Source organism: Carya illinoinensis, chromosome 1, assembly GCF_018687715.1.
Source record: "Carya illinoinensis cultivar Pawnee chromosome 1, C.illinoinensisPawnee_v1, whole genome shotgun sequence".
Lineage (NCBI taxonomy): Eukaryota > Viridiplantae > Streptophyta > Magnoliopsida > Fagales > Juglandaceae > Carya > Carya illinoinensis.
In genome coordinates, this window is record NC_056752.1 from 30,825,162 (window position 1) to 30,845,586 (window position 20,425).

The window sequence follows — 20,425 nt, forward strand, 5'->3', positions numbered from 1 at the left end:
CCAAATGTTCATAAAAAAGGCCCTATATTTTATTTGTGAATCAATCCAACGCTAAATATAACAAAATTCATGTATTGTATTTATATGTCTTTAATTTTTAAAACAAGTCAGCAAATTTGAAAAAACATGTCGATCCACCACATTGAGTCATTGATTACTAATCCTCGTACTTAGGTCTTATTTGAATTTATAAAATATTTGAATTTATCTTATTTCATATAATTATTATAATTTTTTTAATTTCTAAACAAAATATAATATACACTTTAACTTTTTAAATTTTAAAACAAAAACAATAGATAATGCTCGTTCGGTTACACAATTCAGATAAAATAAGATGAGATGTTTTGTTAAAAGTGTAATAAAATCTTATTATAATTCAAATTTTCAATATTAATTTTATTTTGAGATTTGAAAAAATTAGATTGTTTATTATATTTTATGTAAAAATTTAAAAAGTTGTAATAATTATATTAGATACGATGAGATGAGATAATTTTAGTTTTGTGTAACCAAATCAGCTACCAATATGTTATTTAATTTTTAAATTTATCTCATCTTATCTCATATTAATTCGTTGTTTAAATTTATCTTTACTTAAAACGAGACGAGCCGACACGATTTTAGAAGCCTTCATCAAATTGTAAATTAATAAATATTATTCTTTATTCTAAATGTTGTTATCCCAATCGGACATATTAACGTTGAGCATTTTAACTTCTTGTTTATTTAAGTGAAAAGTTACATAATATTACCCAAAAGTTAAAATAGAATGTACCACATCAACAACTGTGGTTACAGATAACAAAATCTAAAACATAGAGTATCAGTACTCTCACTAAAAACTTTCTCAATTTTGTGTTTCTTTCTTTTTAAATTTACATAATAGATCATATTTATTTTTTGTTCGTTTTGATTAGATCTTTATAAAAAGTAAAGAGTAATCCTATTAATAGTCGTGAAATGTGTAAGTTCTTTATAATTATTTTTAAAAAAAAATCTATTATTAAAAAATTAATTTTTTTATATAAATTTTTTATTTACTCACTTGTTTAAAAAAATTACGTAGCACTTATGCAATCAACGACTGTAAATATCATTTATCAAAAGTAAAATGTATAAAAATATTTTAAATTCAGGATTAACCATTGAGTGATAAATTTTAAAACTTGATAATAAATTTATTAGATGAATTAGAGTTGAAGATGACAAAATGTAATTTTTCGAAAAGATAATTATTAGACAAGATTACTTGGACAAAATAACATGAATAAAATATGAGAAATTATTTGTACAATTTTGAATAGACAAGTCTTGTGTAGATCTTTATAAAAATGTAAATCCCACCATAAAAAATATAAAAATAATTTTTTTTTGGTTTTAGTAGAATCCACATTTTTACATGAAGGGACGTCCTGCGCCCATTGCTGGGAGCTCCTGCTGGGAGCTCTAACTAGGCAATTTCTATTTTTTTTATTTATTTTGGTTTTCATTTTACATTGTTTTTTTAAATATTTTTAAAAATAAAATAAAAATTATAATATAATTAAATAATATTTTCTTATTCACTAATAAAAAATTTAAAAAAAGAAACGAAAAGCTCCGGCAAGATCTCTAGCACTTTCCTTACATAAAATTTATCTTTTTAAAATTTATTGCTATCATTACTCATAAAATAAAATATATAAAGGATGAAAAGTATGGAAGGAGGATTGAATCTTAAGGAACTACTCGACCACGTTTGGGCAATTAAGAAGGTACGGTTATTGTTTTGAAGTTAGTGGGGGCTGGGAATTTTTGCACGTTCCTTTTTGTCCAGACTGTCTATTTTGGGAAATTGCCCAAATCCATGTATCATGCTTATTCGGCATCCACCAAACAAACCTGACTGCCTGGATTTGCATTTACTACTTGCCACATCCACCATCTATGTTAGGGGTGAAAATCGACTCATTCGGCACAATTTTTGGACAGAATTGCCGCCGATAGATAAGAGGGAAAACGGTAGACGGACTGACCGTAACCGGTCGACGGGGAGGAAGACAACTGGCCGTATCGACTCTGACGGTTCTCTAGCAGTTTACGGTCGGTTCTCAGTTCCCCTCTGACGGCGCCGTTCGTCTGAGAGAGTAGAGAGAGAGTTGCAGAGGAGAGAGAGAGAGAGAGAGAGAGAGAGAGAGAGAGGGTTACTGAAACGCAGAAACGGGGAAGAAGGCGAAGACGACGACTATGTAATTTCGAAACGGCGCCGTTTGGTTTAATACCAGACGATGCCGCTCTAATTTTTTTCTCACTTTATAGACAAAACGACGCTGTTTAGTTTAATAACAAACGACGTCATTTAATCTGTGTGAAAAACAAAAACCTAAGGTAAAACAACGCCGTTCCACTTAAACTTAAGTGGAATGGAGTCGTTTCATATTGAGAAAAAAAAAAGTATTATTACATCGGCCAGTTCAACGGTTTGAGCCGGCCTCAAACCGCGACCGAACCGACGATAGGCAGTTTTGCTAAATTGTTGCCGCACGCCGACCAGTTCCTTGGCGGTTTCGGCCGGTCTGAGTCAGTCACGGGCGGTTCCATGGTTGCTTGTACACCCCTAATCCATGTATTTTTAATTAAAAATAGAAAATTTTAAACACCATACTATAATTCTACTTATACCTCATTAGGATATAAACACAATTCAACTTAAGCTTTTAGAATCGATTGGACCCCTTCTCTTTTTAGGATTTAAACCTCTCCCTTCTTTCTAAACACCCACCATAGTTCTCGGCTAGAGGGGATGGGAGCTTCGGCTTCCTTCCCCCTCCCTCCATCTCCCCGCCTCCCTCCCCCTCCCCCATTCTTTGGTTTATATTTTTGTATTTTTTCTGTGTTTTTTGGGTTTTTCAGGTCAAATAAGGGAGAATCGCAGATATGGAAGAATCCGGCAACCACCGACCAACACGCGCCCCTCCATGGAGTTGCCTAGCCACTGATCTTCAAAACCACCGAATACAACGCCAAACGGAGTGACGAATGGCCCGCACGTGCGGGCTGAAAGTTTCCGGAGTTCCGGCGCGTGGGTTTCACGCACCACCGAGAAGCCCTATGCAGACGCCACAAGCGGTGTTTCTGGTTCTTGTGAGTCAGGACTTCCAAGATTGGTTGTCGGTTCCCTCCCAACGTGGCGCGTGTTATGTACGCGCTGCAGTACTTAGTGGTTACACTGGTTTTTTGTGTATAGTGTTTCCATTGTAATTTATTTTATGTCTTGTCTTTTCTTTTCAAAAAATAAAAATCCAAAAAATAGTACCTTCGAACTTTAGTACGAATGGAATGGTTCCCCCCTCTGCTTAGCGGTGCTTATGGTGGGATTTGGTGTTCCATATTCCATTTAGTTGGGTATGGAAATTTGGTAACTCTATCATTGATAGAGTTGTGCTGTCTCTTAAACTTAGATCTTTAGAGGTTGGTCGTCTGAACTAAACCATGTCAACTCTCTTAAACTTAGGTTTTTAGAGGTTGGCCGTCTGGACTAGACCATGTCAACCACAGTAGTGTGTTGAGAAGCTTTGTTTGTAATTGACTTGTTGTTTTAAGTTAAAGTTGTATGTCCTTTTTAATGAATGGAAAGTGATCTGTTATTAAAAAAAAAAGTAAGATATAACACATTTACCACCATTCAATAATCATTTACACTATATTTATTTATCATCAAATGGTGATAAATACGCCGTATCATATATAGTGAGATGCAAGTGGGATGGTGGTGTGGTATATAGTGTTACTCATTAAGAAAATTTTATACATTATACTATCATCTTATTTTCATCCTACTAAGTATAATGTAATATATTTATCACCATTAAATGATCATTTATTACATATTTTCTTTCATCCAATAGTAATAAATGAACTACATCTTATTTAATAATATGAAAATAAGATGAGAGTGTGGTGTATAGCATTACTCTTTTAATTATGGCCTGGTTTCAGTCTCCCAACCATTCTCATTTCATCTCATTTATTTTTGTCAATAAAATAAATTAAGATAAAAATTAAGAATTGAATAAAATATTTTTAGAATATATTTTTTTAATATTATTTTTATTTTAAAATTTGAAAAAATTAAATTATTTATTTTATTTTGTATCAAAATTTAGAAAATTTATAATAATTAGATAAGATATGATGATATGAGAATGGTTGTGAAAACAAACGAATTCTTTTTGAAAAAAATTCTCTCCATGGGATTTCAGTTTTGTGGAAGGTTTTTATTCTATTTCCTCTAAAAGATTGAATAGTGAGATAAGATAAGATGATTTGTGAATAATAATGAAATAGTTTTAGCAAAAGAGAAAAAAAAGTTAAAGATTATAAAATTAAAATATTGTTAAAATATAATTTTTTAATATTATTTTTATTTAGAAATTTAAAAAAATTAAATTATTTTTTATGTGTTATTTGGAAGTTTAAAAAAGTTGTAATAATTATGTAATAATTAAATGAAAATATTAAATATTTGAAATTGAAAAGTATTTATATTTGTGTTTGTGGGTATTTTGATGTTAAGATAAAATGAGATGAGATGAGAAGTTTTTACTATCCAAACCAAAAGGCATTTTGTCCGTTTGGTGTAAATTCATTTTCTGAAATGGAGATGGAGAAAGTAATAAAAGAAATAGAGATAAAAAGTTATATTAAAAATAGGTGTACAACCATACAAAAAAATTTACAAAACTAAATTTACAAACTAATATATTTTCATACGATATGTTAGATTTATTTTATATAAAAGTAGATTTACAGTCTAATATCTCATATCAAGTTATATCAGCCTGTGAGTTTATTTTAGTACAATCTCTTTATAATTAAAACATTTCTCTTTCTTGAAATTGAGTTTCCTCTAACCCATCTATAAATACGACAAGTGTTCATTTAAAAGTCTTAAAAGTTTGACGCGAGTCTTGTCATATTTTAAAGTAACGCATACCAATTTTTTTAATTCCTAACATATTTTTCTCCAACCCAATTTAGAATAAGAGTTTTATTATGTATAGTTACTTTTGTATATTTTTTATGCACTTCACTAGTGTAATTGGCTAAAATAAGTATTTTATATTAAAAAAGTGACGTAAGTTATCACATCAGTAAAATACATAAATAATACACAAAAATAACTGTACATAAAACTTTTATTATAATAAACTCTATGAGTAAAAAATAGATGTTATTCTTTTCTTTTCTTTTTTTAAAAAACCTCAGTATTTCATATATAATTTCATTGCATACATCTTCTATCATTTTTTAGACTATGTACAATGCAATCTGGAACCTTTTCTGCCCAAACGTTTTCCTCAAATAAACTTAAGGCAGCCTTTGCAAATTATGTGCCACTATATTCTTTGTAAAAACCAATCCTTCCTATTTTTCAATACATTCTTAATGTCATCAATTTAAGGACCCAAAAAGGACATTTTCTCTTCTTCACAACTTCTTCACTTTTCAAAGCCACTATAATTGCCTTGGCATCTCCTTCGAAAATTACTTTATGCATATTAAGATCACTGCACACCTGCATTGCCTTCCAAAAGGTTTGACATTCTGCTACCTTTACTGTCTGTACATTCAACCTATTGTCACATACTGCAAGCAAAGCCTCTCAATTCTCATCTCTCATCTCTCATAATCATCCACAACGCTATTTTCCTCATCTTCATATCTAAAGAGGCATACCAATTCACCTTTACAAAATCTGCTGATTGTCAGACCCAAGCTGCCTTATTAACTATACTTGCATTATGCTGAGTTTCTGATCTCTACCTTTTGTTTGCCTGTTTAAAGTTCTCAAGAGTCTATACAACTGATAATAACAATATTTTTGGACATGTAAGCCTATTCTTGAAAACAAAAGTGTTCCTTCTCAACCATACTTTTCTGAACTGGACAACCACTTCTTCTAATTTTTCTTTATCAAGGCCTCCCATCAACTTTTCCCATAGCAACAGAAAATCTCCTCTATCACTTTTCCATTTTTGTACCCCACTCAAACTATTTGCCCTGACATCATTAGTTGCAGGGCACTCCTAAAGCACATGCATCAGTGATTCTTCCTTTCTATGGCAGATTGGATAGGAAGGATCCTCCACTATCTTTTTCTGAGACATATTTTTTCTACTAGGAAGTAACTCATTTGTTGCCTTCCACAAGAAAACCTTCACCAGGTTTGGCACTTCTAGTCCCCATATTCTCTTCCATCTATTATTAACCTGTTTCTCCATAAATGATTCACCTTTGCCCATTCTTCTTCTATCAATTTGAAGGAAATAAGCACTCCTCACAATAAAAACCCCCTTCTTTGATGGTCTTCATATTGCCTTATCTTCAATCCTGTCTTTACTAAGTGCTATACTCAGTATCTACCTTGCTTCTTCTTTCTCAAAAATAGTATTTACCCTTTTTTCCACTCCCCTTAGTTCTCTCCCAATAAATCTTCTACTTTTGAATATGCTATAAGCACTGAGATTGGTGACTAAACTAAGAATGATGTAGAAGTGTTCAACCATTTATGACCCCAGATTTGTATCTTCTTTCCATCTCCCACCCTCCACCTCATACCTCCTTTATTAAGTTTGTTGCACTCCATATGCTTCTCCATATTATAAAAGGTTTGGTACCCAGCTTAACGTCCAGAAATTTGAATGTTTAAAATATTTTTCTCTAAAAACCACTGATGCCAAAGAATTAGGAGACTGAATGAGCCTTAAACCTTGCTTAGCTAGTAAAGCTAAATTGAAACAACCAAAGTCTCTAAATCCCAAACCACCATTCCTTTTCTGTCCAGCCATCTTTTCCCATTTTCTCTAATGAATTCCCGCTCCTTCTAATGCTTCCCCCACCATAACTTCGAAAACATATTGTTGATGTCATTGCATAGTTTGATAGGCAGCTTGAATACACTCATAGTTAATAAAATAGATGTTATTCTAAATCTTATGCTAAAGCCTTAAACGTTGAAGGTGCCTTTTGGTAAGTTGATGTTTAGAAATAAAATAGTTCTCATAATTCTCAAACAAAAACATTTGATTATCAAAACATCTTACTTCAACTTCCATAACAAACAATTTTCACAATATTACAAAAAACAACCCACAAAAATATTGTCCTCTTCATATTTTGAAGGGTCCTATTATTTTTCAGAAATAGCATAAAATTTATTTTTTAAACCATTTTATAAACTTTTTTTTGGTCAAAACAACCTAAGCTACTTTAAAAAAAAAAAAGAAAACACTTTAAAAGGAAAGTGTCAAACAAAATACAAAAATCTCTATTGTGGCCAGCCAAAAGAGTCATGGCAGGTTTGGATAATGTAACACCCCAACGAAAGGCCCAAACCATATGACCTATACTTTAAAAGAACTAGTCAATGATATAATTGGAGTCTCATTAAAACCTGATAAAGAGCATGAACTTTTCATTTCCAAACAATGCATGGTCTCATACAGCTTAGTAAGTAGAATTGATTAAGCCGGATGTAACATATGAGCCTAAAAAAAAAAAAAACTGTTAAAGCAAAATAATTGATAACTAACATCATGGTAACATCGTAAAATAAGGTTCTTATATTATATAAATGTACTTCCAAAAATGTCTTCATTGGGAAACTACCCCTTTCAAGGGTAGATATCCTTCCCATAATCCTCTCTTCATTTGAGATCTACACCTTAAATATCATTCCGTATAGTTTCCATTCTCATTTCCTCTTTCCATTTAGGGTCTACACCTTATTGTCCTTCAGTGTAGTTATCATCCCCATACATTCCTCATTAAGCGGATCTACACCTTCTCAAAGTCCTTCAATTTAGATATCCTCTCAAACAAAAATTAGTATTTTTTTTTAAGAAAGAGACGGGGTCATATGTCCAAAAGTGACCCCTTCACAATTTTATTAAAGAAAACCCTCACTTATGGCGAATGAATACCTTAGTAGAACAAAGAAACATGAGCAATACATATAAAACCAAGGAGATCAGCCCAAAAACCCAACAAATAAAAAGTGAAACCAAATACACCCAAATGCTAGCTTGCCTTAAAATCGAAAAGAAGGAAAGCCATTTCTGTCCAGTCTAACCATTCCTTGTGCGACCCGTGGTAACCTCTCACTCTCGCCATATCTTTTATTAATTCCCTCCTCACCATCCCTTGCCAAAAAATCCGCAACTTGGTTGCCCTCACGCAAAATATGAGAGATAGTGAATATCATACCTTCAAGGCCTTCAATTAACTGCTCCCAATAGTCCCACAAATACCACACGTTACATGCCTTTGTAGTCACCCAATGCACTAATAAAGCAAAATCACATTCAAGTTCCACCTGATAGAAACCATTCTCTTTACACATCATAACAACTCTTGAAAAAGCTCTCAATTTTGCAGCATTATTTGTACCAAAACCAAAATATTCTCAGAAAGCCGTTTTGACATTTCCTTGATGGTCTCTAATTACTCCACCACCACCACAAGTCCCCAAGTTTCCCCTACAACTCCCATCCACATTTAGCTTTACCCATCCTGGTTTTGGTTTCAACAATGTCACCACCCGTATGTTTCGATTAACTATTTGCTTGATAGGCACATTAAGAGTTGCTAATAAAGCATGATTCGTTGATGACATCCTGCTGCATTTAGTAATATTTTTCGAAATTTGGCTCAACCAAAATTTCACCGCAATCCAAGTGGCCTCAGCTGATTCATATGTAGACTCCATTCTTACTTTGCACCTACGAAGCCACAGGTGCCAAGTAATAAGGCTCGAAATTAAGCCTACCAGAATATCATGTTGAGAGGCCCTCTTTGCACAGCTGAACCATGCAGATACTCGAGCACGCCAATTCGAGAAACCCATGCACCGAACGCCCAGCGTAGCAGCTGCTTTCTCCCAGACTTCCTTAGCCACATCCCCTGTACTAAAACGTGATCTAGAGTTTCCAAACATCATGTAGCACAGCAATCACATCTAGACACAAGAGCTACTCCCATATTAGTAATTCACATATCAACAGGTAAACAACGAAACCAAGCCTTCCAAACACAGACCACCACTTTTCTAGGAAGCAGTTTATGCCAAAACCATCCCTTCCAAGGAAGTTCTTCTCTTCTTACTCTGATAGTGTTCCAAGCTGATGCAGTTTTGAAAATACCACTCTTATTTGGCTCTCATATATATACATCAGACCCTTCTTTCCCAGCCATGACCGCTTGCATAATCCCATATGCTCTGTTTTCACCAACCAATTCTATAAGTGCATTTTCATCCCACACGTTGCCAACCCATAGATCCTTTACTCGAACCATCAAATTAACTATATCTTGGACCTGAACACTTAGGAGTCCGCTCGATAACCACTTAACATGCCAAAATGACACATTTCCTTCCTTGATCCGCACCCTAGTATTTTCATGTACCTCTGGAAATACCTGCATCATAGCCTTCCATAACCGTGGACCATTTTTCCTTGAAGCTGCCATTACAAGATTCTCGTCTCTCACATACTTCACACAAAAAAACTGCGCCTAAAGATTGTCCATCGTGATGGGACGCCATACTAGCTTCATGTGCATTGCTCTCTGTATTTCCTTAAAGTCTCGTATCCCTAAGCCCCCTTCATTTATTTGTTTACATATGGAAAACCAGGAGACCCATTTCCTCTTCAGCTTGCCATTATGTGTCCCCCAAAAGAATGTTGACAAAATCGAATTAAGCTTTGATAAGAGAACCTGAGGAACATTTAGAACTGCCAATGAGTGAGTTGCCATACACGACAACACATGTTTGATCAACATTAGCCGACCTGCTTGAGATAAAGTTTTTACTTTCCAACCCGCACCTTATTGTGTATTTTATTAACCAATGGCTCCAAGTGTCTACCTGTAAGACGGCCTGTCAACAGAGGCACTCCTAAGTACATTGAGAGGAGGAGATCCAGTTTTCATCCACGTGATATGCTACGAAAGACACGATTTGGGCTTATTGTTATTGAAGGCCTTGGACTTATTTATTTCAATAAAAGAGCTTATTTTATTAGTTTAGAATAAGTGAGCTTGAGGATGTCAGCCCACACATATATGTCTTATTTCTACTGAACTAGGGTTTTTGGGAAGGCCTTGTATTTTGGCCAAGGGCATATTTGGAAAGTTATTATTTAAAGTGAACTAGAGTTTTAGAAGAACTGTAGCCTGTGCACTGTTCACGCTACAGTACCCGGGACTTACTTAGGGTTTTGGGGATTGTTATTTAAACCACTTGTAGCCTCATTTAAGAAGATAAGACATTTTTTATTAAATTTTCACTGTGAGTGAGTTTTCTCTTCTTGTTCTAAATTGAACCATTGAACTTATCAAAGGTAAATCACAACCTTTGTGGCGTTCCTCCTTGTAATCCGGGTTCTTGAGACTGGTTTTTCAACGGGTCTAGATTTTAATATAATTTAGGTTCTTGAAGCGAGATCTCATCGGGTTTAGATTCCTCCATCCATAGACTTGAATCTGGCTTTCTTGAGTTTGTTTTCCAATATTGTTGTTGGATCTCAAAGCAAGTCGATTGGCATTCACATCATTTGGTATCAGAGCCAGGTTTCCAATTAGGTCTGATTCTATCTTTTTATTTATTGTATCGTTAATTCTAGGGTTTCAATGTTCTAGGATTGCCAAAAAAAAAAACACAAAAATTTATTTTTCCTAGGGCTGCCAAAATTTGCACTATCTAGGGTTTGAAATTTCTAGGGTTTCATTGATTCCCTTATATTTCCTTGTCAATTTGTATGTGTTTGAATTTAATTGTTTGATTATCACAATTGAATATTCCTGTTTGTGGTTGAATTGTTGAGAAAAGAAAAAAAAAAGAAAAAAAAAAGAAAAGAAAAGAAAAGAAAAGAAAAGAAAGGAAAATGAAAGAAAAGAAAAGAAAGGAAAAACAAAATTCGAAAAAAAAAGGAAAAAAATTCGAAAAAAAAAAAGAAGAGAAAGAAAAGGATTTTGGGTATAGGTTGTTTGGAATACTTTGTCATATGAAATTGGCATTGATTGAGCGTTACCTTTAAAGGGCATGAATAAATCTATCTAGTTGGTATCTTGTCTTATAGTTACTCTTCCATTCCAATAATTTCTTTAATTCTCTTGTCGTTTTATTCTTTCCGTATTTCTCTTGTTCTTGTTTTTAAGACCTAATTATTAGTTAGGTAAAATAAGGTTGTATTGTCTTGATTTAGTTCAATTAGTTTTGAAAGAATTTAAGTGGGAAAACTCTTGAGGTAAAAGGCAAGAGAGTGTGAGATCATTATCGGGAAAAAGTCAATTAAGAGTGAAACACGAGTGGAGTGCCATTATTTGAGTGTAAACACGTGAGGAAGAGCGTGTGAGGTCTTTTTCCACTAATATTCTTTTTTGTACAGCACATATGATGTCTCATTAAAGTGACTCATAACCAAAAGAGATGTCAGACAATTCATTCTTTTTGTTACAGTCTATGCAACAAAAATTTGAAAGGTTAAATTTGAAGTTAGGGGAAGTGAAGGATAAGATGGAACAATAAGGTGCATTGATTAGAATTTACAGAGTGGGAGAGATAGGAGGAGACGTGAGCTTAGTATTGAGAATATATACAATAAGAATGAAGAGTATGACGAGTCTCTTGTTGTTAGGCATGCTCCCAATACAGAATTTAAGATGGATGGTATAGAGCAGCAAATAGAGAACATTTTTTGTACTAGATGCCACATCAACAATAAGGTATGTAGTATGATTATTGATTGAGGGAGTTGTACTAATGTTGCTAGCACTACTTTAGTTGATAAATTGAATTTACCTACTTTGAAACACCCTAGACCATACAAGTTGCAGTGGTTGAATGATTGTGGGGAAGTTAGGATAAATAAGCAAGTGCTAGTTTCTTTTTCAATTGAGAAGTACAAGGATGAGGTACTTTGTGATGTTGTGCCTATATATGCTGACCATATTTTGTTGGGGAGGCCGTGGCAGTGTGATAGGAGAGTGATCTATGATGGGTTTAGAAACATGTACAGTTTTGAAAATGATAAAAAAAGAATCAAACTTGCTCCTTTAACTCCAACACAGGTCCATGAGGACCAACTGAAGTTGAAAAGTGAGGTTGATTAAAAAAGAAAGAGAGAAAGTGAGATTGATAAAAAAAAAAAAAAAGAGTAAAAGTGAGATTGAGAAAAAAAGAAATAGTAAGGCCAAAACCTTAAGAGAATGAGAGAGTGAAAAGAATAAAGAGAGTGAAGAAAAAATAGAGAGTGAAAAGAATAAAGAGACTGAAGAAAAGAGAGAGTGAAAAGAAAAAAGAGAGTGAAAAGGAAAAAGAGAGTGAAAGAAAAAAAGAGAGTGAAAAGAAAAATGAGATTGAACAGAAAATCAAGAGTGAAGAAAGTAAGAGAAAAACAAAGAGAGAAGTGAGTTTTTACGCTAAGGCGAATTTTAATACTAACGGATTTAACAAATTTTTGCCTAGTGTTATCTCTTTGTTGCAGGGATATGAGGTCATGATTCCTAGCAGTATGTTTAGTGGATTACCACCTATTAGAGAGATAGAGCAATATATTGATCTTGTGCCAGGTGCGACAATCCCTACCCCACATTTCTTTGAAGAACATAATTCCTTGACACACTTGAAGGGACAAGATAAGTTGAATAGAATTCATGCCAAGTGGGTTCAATTCATTGAGACCTTTCCTCATATAATTCAGTACATATATGGTAAGAAAAATTTTGTATTTGATGCTTTAACAAGAAGGTATGTCCTTGTCATCATTTTAAATACAAAATTATTGAGACTTGAATATGATAAGAAATTGTATGTTATTGATGATGGCTTGGCTAGTGCGTATAGAGTATGTGAGAAAACATCGTTTGGTAAGTTCTATAGACTAGATTGGTACTTGTTTAGAGAGAAAAGACTTTGTGTGCCTACTAGTCTTATGCGTGAGTTGCTTTTGCATGGATGTGGTCTGTTGGGAAATTTTGATATAAAAAGGACTTTAGACGTGTTGCATGACCATTAGTGGGAGTACTTCTTGCCATTCATTAAGTTTGCATATAGTTGGAGTGGTCACTTTGGTATAAAGAATATTTTAGGCATATTGCATGAACATTGGTGGGAGTATTGTTTCCCATTCATTGAGTTTGCATATGGTTGGAGTGGTCACTTTGGTGTAAAGAAGAGTTTAGCCGTACTGCATAAACACTTTTGGGAGTACGGTTTACCATTCATTGAGGTCGTATATAATTTGAGTGATCATTTTGGTGTAAGGAAGACTTTAGATTTGTTTCATGAACGTTTGTGCGAGTATCATTTTCCATTTATTGAATTGTTGCATGAACGTTTGAGAGAGTATTATTTGTCATTATTAGAGTTCCCATATAATAAGACCATGCATACTACTATTTCTCATTCATCTTTTGAAGTTGTTTTTGGCTTTAATCCACTTATTCCTTTTGATTTAATGCATTTACCTGTTGATGACAGAAGTAGCTTGGATGGACACTTTCAAATTCTTGATAAAATTAATGATACTTCATCTCTAGTGGATCTTCCAGGTAAGTATCATGTGTTTGCTATTTTCAATGTAACTGATCTTTTTCCCTTTGATCCAGGTGGAGATTCGAGGATGAATCCTTTTGAGGAGAGGGGGAATGATGGGCCCCAAGGTGGACCAAGTCGTAAAGATCCTTTGCAAGTTTCAGATGGGTTAATTACAAGATCAAGAGCTAGAAAGATCAAGGAAGCTATGCATGGATGGGGGTGCAATCCACTTGAGACGTGTTTAGCAAGAGCCCAACATTCAAGATTGGCTTGAGAGGAGGAGATCGAGTTTTCATCCACGTGATATGCTACGAAAGACACGACGTGGGCTTATTGTTATTAAAGGCCTTGGACTTATTTATTTCAATAAAAGAGCTTATTTTATTAGTTTAGAATAAGTGGGCTTGAGGATGTCAGCCCACACATATATGTCTTATTTCTACTGAACTAGAGTTTTTGGGAAGGTCTTGTATTTTGGCCAATGGCATATTTGGAAAGTTATTATTTAAAGTGAACTAGGGTTTTAGAAGAACTGTAGCTCGGACACTGTTCACGCTACAGTACCGCGGCTTACTTAGGGTTTTGGGGATTGTTATTTAAACCACTTGTAGCCTCATTTGAGAAGGTAAGACATTTTTTATTGAATTTTCACTGTGAGTGAGTTTTCTCCTCTTGTTCTTAATTGAACTCTTGAACTTATCAAAAGTAAATCACAACCTTTGTGGCATTCCTCATTGTAATCCGGGTTCTTGAGACGGGTTCTTCAATGGGTCTAGATTTTAATATAATCTAGGTTCTTGAAGCGAGATCTCATCGGGTCTAGATTCCTCCATCCATAGACTTGAATCTGGCTTTTTTGGGTTTGTTTTCCAATATTGTTGTTGAGTCTCAAAGCGAGTCGATTGAGGTTCACATCAATGATCCCCTTGGCGCAACCCTCGTGAAGGTTTAAAAACCTTTATAAGTTCCATTCATCATGATCGAAAACCAAGGGGAGTTCACGCAATTCTCTACCAAACCACAAGCTCGATTCGCCAAGCCAAAACCTTTTAGAACCAAGCTCAAGAAAGACCAATCCACTCTATCATATGCTTTCGCCATATCTATTTTCAACATTACATTCCCTCCCTTAGTCTTATGATGGAGAGCATGTACCATTTCTTGAGTGAGGGTGATATTTTCAAAAATACTACGAACCGGAACAAAAGCACCTTGCTCCCAAGAAATCATTCGAGGAAGCAAAATCGCCAACCGATTCACAAGAATTTTAGAAAAAATTTTATAAGCAGCGTTGCACAAACTAATCGGCCTGAACTTATCAAAACTTTGAGGATTCTGCACTTTGGGAATGAGAACTTTGTATGAAGTTGAATAAAATATAGATAATGGGCAGCTTCTAAAACATCCCATTCAACAATAGACCAACACTGCATATAAAATTCAGAACCAAAACCATCTGGCTTGGGGCTGCTTTGTTTAGGAATAGAGGACAATGCCTTCCAAACCTCCTCCTCCGTAGGCTCTTTAACAAGCTCTTGGTTTTCCTCCTCATTCACCACCGTTGTTAATAAACCACTCAAATCTGGCAATCCCATAGGCCCCTCCCCTATAAGAAAATTCTGAAAGTGAACCATTGTTGCGTTATGAATTTCCTCCCGAGAATCCAAAACAACCCCATTTGGAAGAGTCATTTTTGAGACTATGGAAGCCTTTCTACGTTGATTTACCACAGCATGATAAAATTTTGAGTTGCGATCTCCTTCCGTAAGCCGTTTCTTTTTTGCCTGTTGAGACAAACGGATTTCTTCCCTGTTTTCCCACATCTCTAACTCTGCTTTTGTGCGAATATACTCTTGCTCTAATTCTGGGAAATGACCCTCTTGCATCCGAGCCTCCAGAACATCCACATGTGTCTCTAACTCCTTAATCAACTGATCTACTTGGCCAAAGATCTCCTTATTCCACTTCCTAAGAACTGGTTTTAGTTTTTTCAATTTTGTAGCCAAACAAACTAAACCCATCCCAGATACCGTTTCTCTCCAAACCTCCTCCACACACTGTAAAAACTTTTTATGAGTGCACCACATACTTTGGAAACGAAAAGGAGCAGGGTCATATTTCTGAAACTCCATCTCAAGTCTAATTAACATAGGACAATGGTCCGAAGTCTAGCACTTTAAATACTCCATGCACCCGTTTGGGAACCTCTGAGTGAAAGCCAGATTTAGAAGAGCTCTATCAAGACGTGCCCAACTCCTCGAAGGACTGCTATGCCCATTGCACCATGACATTCTAGCTCCATTAAATGTCATCTCCACAAGACCACAGTTATGTATACAAGAATTAAAATTCGACATAGCCGTTAGTGGCCTCAGATTACCTCCAATACGCTCTCAATCTTCTCGGATTGTATTAAAATCCCCTACTACTATCGAAGGAATGCCATCCTCTCGCATAGCCTCCATATCTTGCCAAAGCAACCTTCTTTCCACTAGATTACATTTTGCATATACAAACGCCACACTTATGCAATCCTCTCCCTTGCTAAAGTATCTTGAAATCATTTGGTCTGACATACCGTGCACTTCAAATGACAATTCCTCAATCCAGAATACCTATATCTTCCCTCCCATAGCTTCATTAGCACAATATAATGGATAACCAAAAAAATTCGCCCAATACACCATTGCCTCCTCATCAGCAAAAGGTTCAGCGAGTACTAATACTGACGGTTTGTATTGCCTTATCAATTTTCTAAGTCGCCTTTTTGACGTGCCCAAACCTCGCACGTTCCATACCATCATTTTATCAATCATAAATTCAGTCTTTCAGGCCTGGAAATAGCCCAACGATTTTGTCACACAGTTTGTCTTGTAGTTCTTTTCATAGGTGGACCTGTGTTATTCAAGTCCAATTCTGACCCGTATCCTTTCGATGCTGCCAACTCACCTATGGGTTCCTCCATCTCCTGATCTAAACCATATTTGTCCTTCTACAGAGCCACTGTTTTCATATTTTCCATTTCCAGCAATTCATAAACCACATCCTGCTATCCCTTAATAAGCTGCCGATCCCACGTAAAAATCTCCTACATGGCCACGACCTCCGTACAGGTCTTACTCTGTTCCACTTTATTTATTATCTCATCATATACCCCATGTTGATCTTCCTGATATGTGTCTGGCGTCACCTCCCTTTCCATCTCACACGAAGCCTCTTCAACGTCAGGATTCTGCTGCTCCGTAGCCATGCTAATTGCCATTTCATTGTGAACATCCTCTACTTGATTAATTGGATTCTCCCCACAAGGTACATCCAAACTAGAATCTTTTTGCTGCTCTTCCTCAACCATCATATTAACACCACCAGTCCTCCCCATTCACATTATGGTCATTTGCCTTCGTCATTTCATTTTGCTGCTCTTTCATTTCCTCATTCAAACCTTTTTCTTTAACTCGCCATTCCTCAGCCTTCTTATTGTTTTTATTGATTCGATTGATCTGAATCGGTTTTTTTATCCCTACCCTGCATACATTTTCCAAGTGCCCCTGCCGACATCATTGTTTACAATAAAATCCTTGCTTCTCATACCTTACCTCTTGCCAAATAGTCTTATGCGCCGATACAACAATTGGGAAACCTTGAACTTGTTTCTCCAACAGATCAATCTCCACACATAACCTAGCACCCGAAGCCCTAGTCTGGTTAATTGTAGCATTATCAGTGCCTAAAAAATGTCCAAATCATGTCGCCAAGATCTGCAAGCAATCAATCCGATACATATGCAATGGAAGCCCTGGCAAGAACACCCATTGTGGTGCCAAAGAGGGTTCTTTCTTCAAATCAAAATCTTTGGTCCATCGAAATAATCGAAACGCATATCCCTCTATAACCTTCCCTTCTCTCGCTCATGCATGAATAAAATCCCGTTCAGACTGTAAATTTATGTACACATGATGAGCATCCATGAAACTAATTGTAGGTATCTCTAGCATACCCCATGTTTTAATCACTGCAAGTCTCATGTTATCACTAGACGGACGAGATTGCAGGAACTTCAACACCAATGCATGCCGGAACTCCTCCGCAACCCTTGTCATCTCAACCTCAGAGAACACAAAACCCTGTTTGCCATCAACCTCCACAGGGTATCACATCGGCAATTTGAAGCTAGGCGCTGGTGAAGGTTTAGAAACTGTGTGGGCATAAGACAAAGGCAGATCAGGGAACCCCGCCGGTGTAGAGGACACCAGAGGGGCGCCTGCTGCCGCCATGCAGCAACCCTACTCACGTAAAGCGATAGATCGTCAAAAACAGAAGGTCCGATATATGCGGAGCTCAAAACAGCGTGTCTCTATAAATTCCTATACAAAAATTAGTAACAATATCATATTATCATGTAATCTATATAACATTTCACATAACTATAATGTACATAAAAGTTTTTAAAAATATCATAACTTCTTTCATAAAAGTTTAGGCTCATTCAAATTGAAGAAATTATGCTGAGAAGTCTCCTAAGAAAAAATCAAACTAACCATTTAAAACTAAAATAACTAAGTAAAAAATTTTAACCAATCAATCAAAAATCAACAGTCTCTTACTCTACCCAATATCAAAATCTAATAAAAATCCTAAAGTCTACAGAACTTATAAAACCTAGCTCTAATATCAATTGTAACGCTTTAATAGAAGGCCCAAACTGCATGACTTATATTCCAAAATACTAGTCAATGATACAATTGGAACCATATTGGAATCTTATAAAAATTAAGAACTTTTCCTTCCCAAGCAATGTGAGATCTCATACACCAACTACCCTTATCTTTATCATATGAGGTATCACAATCTACCCCTCTTAAATTCCCGACGTCCTCGTTGAGCTTGTCTATTGTAGGTGGCAAGGCTCAAGTTCCACATTTTTTGTTGTGATAGACTCTAATACCATTTGTAATGCCCTAATAGAAGAATGGGATATCATGGATAGCGAGATGAGAATTTTTTGTTTTAGATGAAAGTTTAAAATATTATTTTTTTAATATTATTATTGTTTTAGAATTTGAAAAAATTAAATTAAGATTTGAAAAAGTTGAATTGTTTATTATATTTTAGGTGAAAATTTGAAAAAGTTGTAATGATGAGATAATATGAGATGAGAGTTGGGTGTCTCATCCCACTTGCCAAACCTGTCCTTAAAGTTTTCTTGATATGGGTGATACTTTGATGTTTATTAAAGGTATGTTTGGACATTTGAACTATCTCATAATTTTGAAAATAGTAGTATTATAATTTGAGTGAAAATGTTTGATTGGGTTTTAGAAAATGAGAGAGAAAAAGTTGAATAAAAATATTATAAAGTTAACAAATTGTTTTAATATAATTATTAATATTATTTTTGTTTTAAAGTTTATAAAAGTTATATTGATTTTTGTATTTGAGAAATTATTAGGTAATTATTAGATAAAGATGTTAAAAATTTAAAATTGAAAACTGTCCTGTGTTTAAATAATGTTTAGGAATGAAATTATAAGAAGTTTTAAAGATTTAGAGAATTCTAAAAGTTCTCTGACCATTCACAAATGGTCAATTTTTTTGTTTTAAATAATCTCAATGGTGACATTTTTTTAAATTTCAACTATAACAAATATGAGCATGAGAGAAAATGTAGATGATTCGAAGAAGAAATTGTTTTATGGGTTAGAATAAAATATTTGTAAAACATGATTTAGGGATAAATAGTTGCTCCCCATATTTAGGAAGCCGCTATTTAAATCCTAAACCATTCCCTTAAAATAAGCAACCAGATGGAGAGGGGTTTTTGCCCAAAGTTAAAATTTTTTACTAAAATTTAGGGAATTTGATGGTGTTGGCATTGGATGTGGATGCTCTCGTGGCACCTAATCCAAACATGTCCCAAAGTTTAAAACTTAGTTGGACAAAGGGTGGTGTAGCAAAACAACTCCTGGGCATTTATAAACCTTTAGGAGTTTTTTGGATTTAGAAAACATCTCAATTTATCTTATTTTATCTAATCATTACAATTTTTTTTTAAATTTATAATTAAAATAAAATACATAATTCACATTTTTTCAAATCTCAAAATAAAAATAATATTCTAACAATATTTTATTCAATTTAATTTCCATCAAATCTCATCTCATCTTAACTCACTATCCAAACCTACCCGTCGTATTACTAGATTTTGAAGGAGATTTGCTATTGTCCAGCATTTATTTGCCAAGGCGTTCCTTTGCGGTTTCAATTCTATGTATGGATTGACGAAATTTCCCAAGAAAGAAATGATTTGTTCATTTTAAGGCTTAACAACTATCGATGAGATGATTTATTAGGTACAAAATTTAATCACCCTCTCAAATAAAGCAAAGGATATTAGAGAATCAATTGTCAATAAATTTATGGTAATAGATGGTAAAAGCCAAAATGCTATTTGTTACTGAAGTCCCAATAAGTTACATAAAAAAAAAAAAAAAAAAAAAGAAAAGAAAGATAAAAAGGCATAAGATTTGCTTGAAAGAGTGGTCCCGAGGAAAAACCTCGATGTACCATATGACTTATCACTACTCATAGATAATATCGAAGCATTACAACAAATAGACGAGATATAAAGCCTTGTCTCTTCTCCACCATTTGATGACGTTTTTTACTGTAAAAATTATGTGTTGGCATATACGCGTGACGACACTTTGTTTATGCGAATTGTAATTTTTTAGAGTTAAGTCCCATGATGGATTACTAAAAGGAAACTTAAAGAAGAGGCCAGTTAGGGACACTCACTCAAGCGAAAGCTACACAGAAAGGTTGCTTGACTCTTGGCTCATC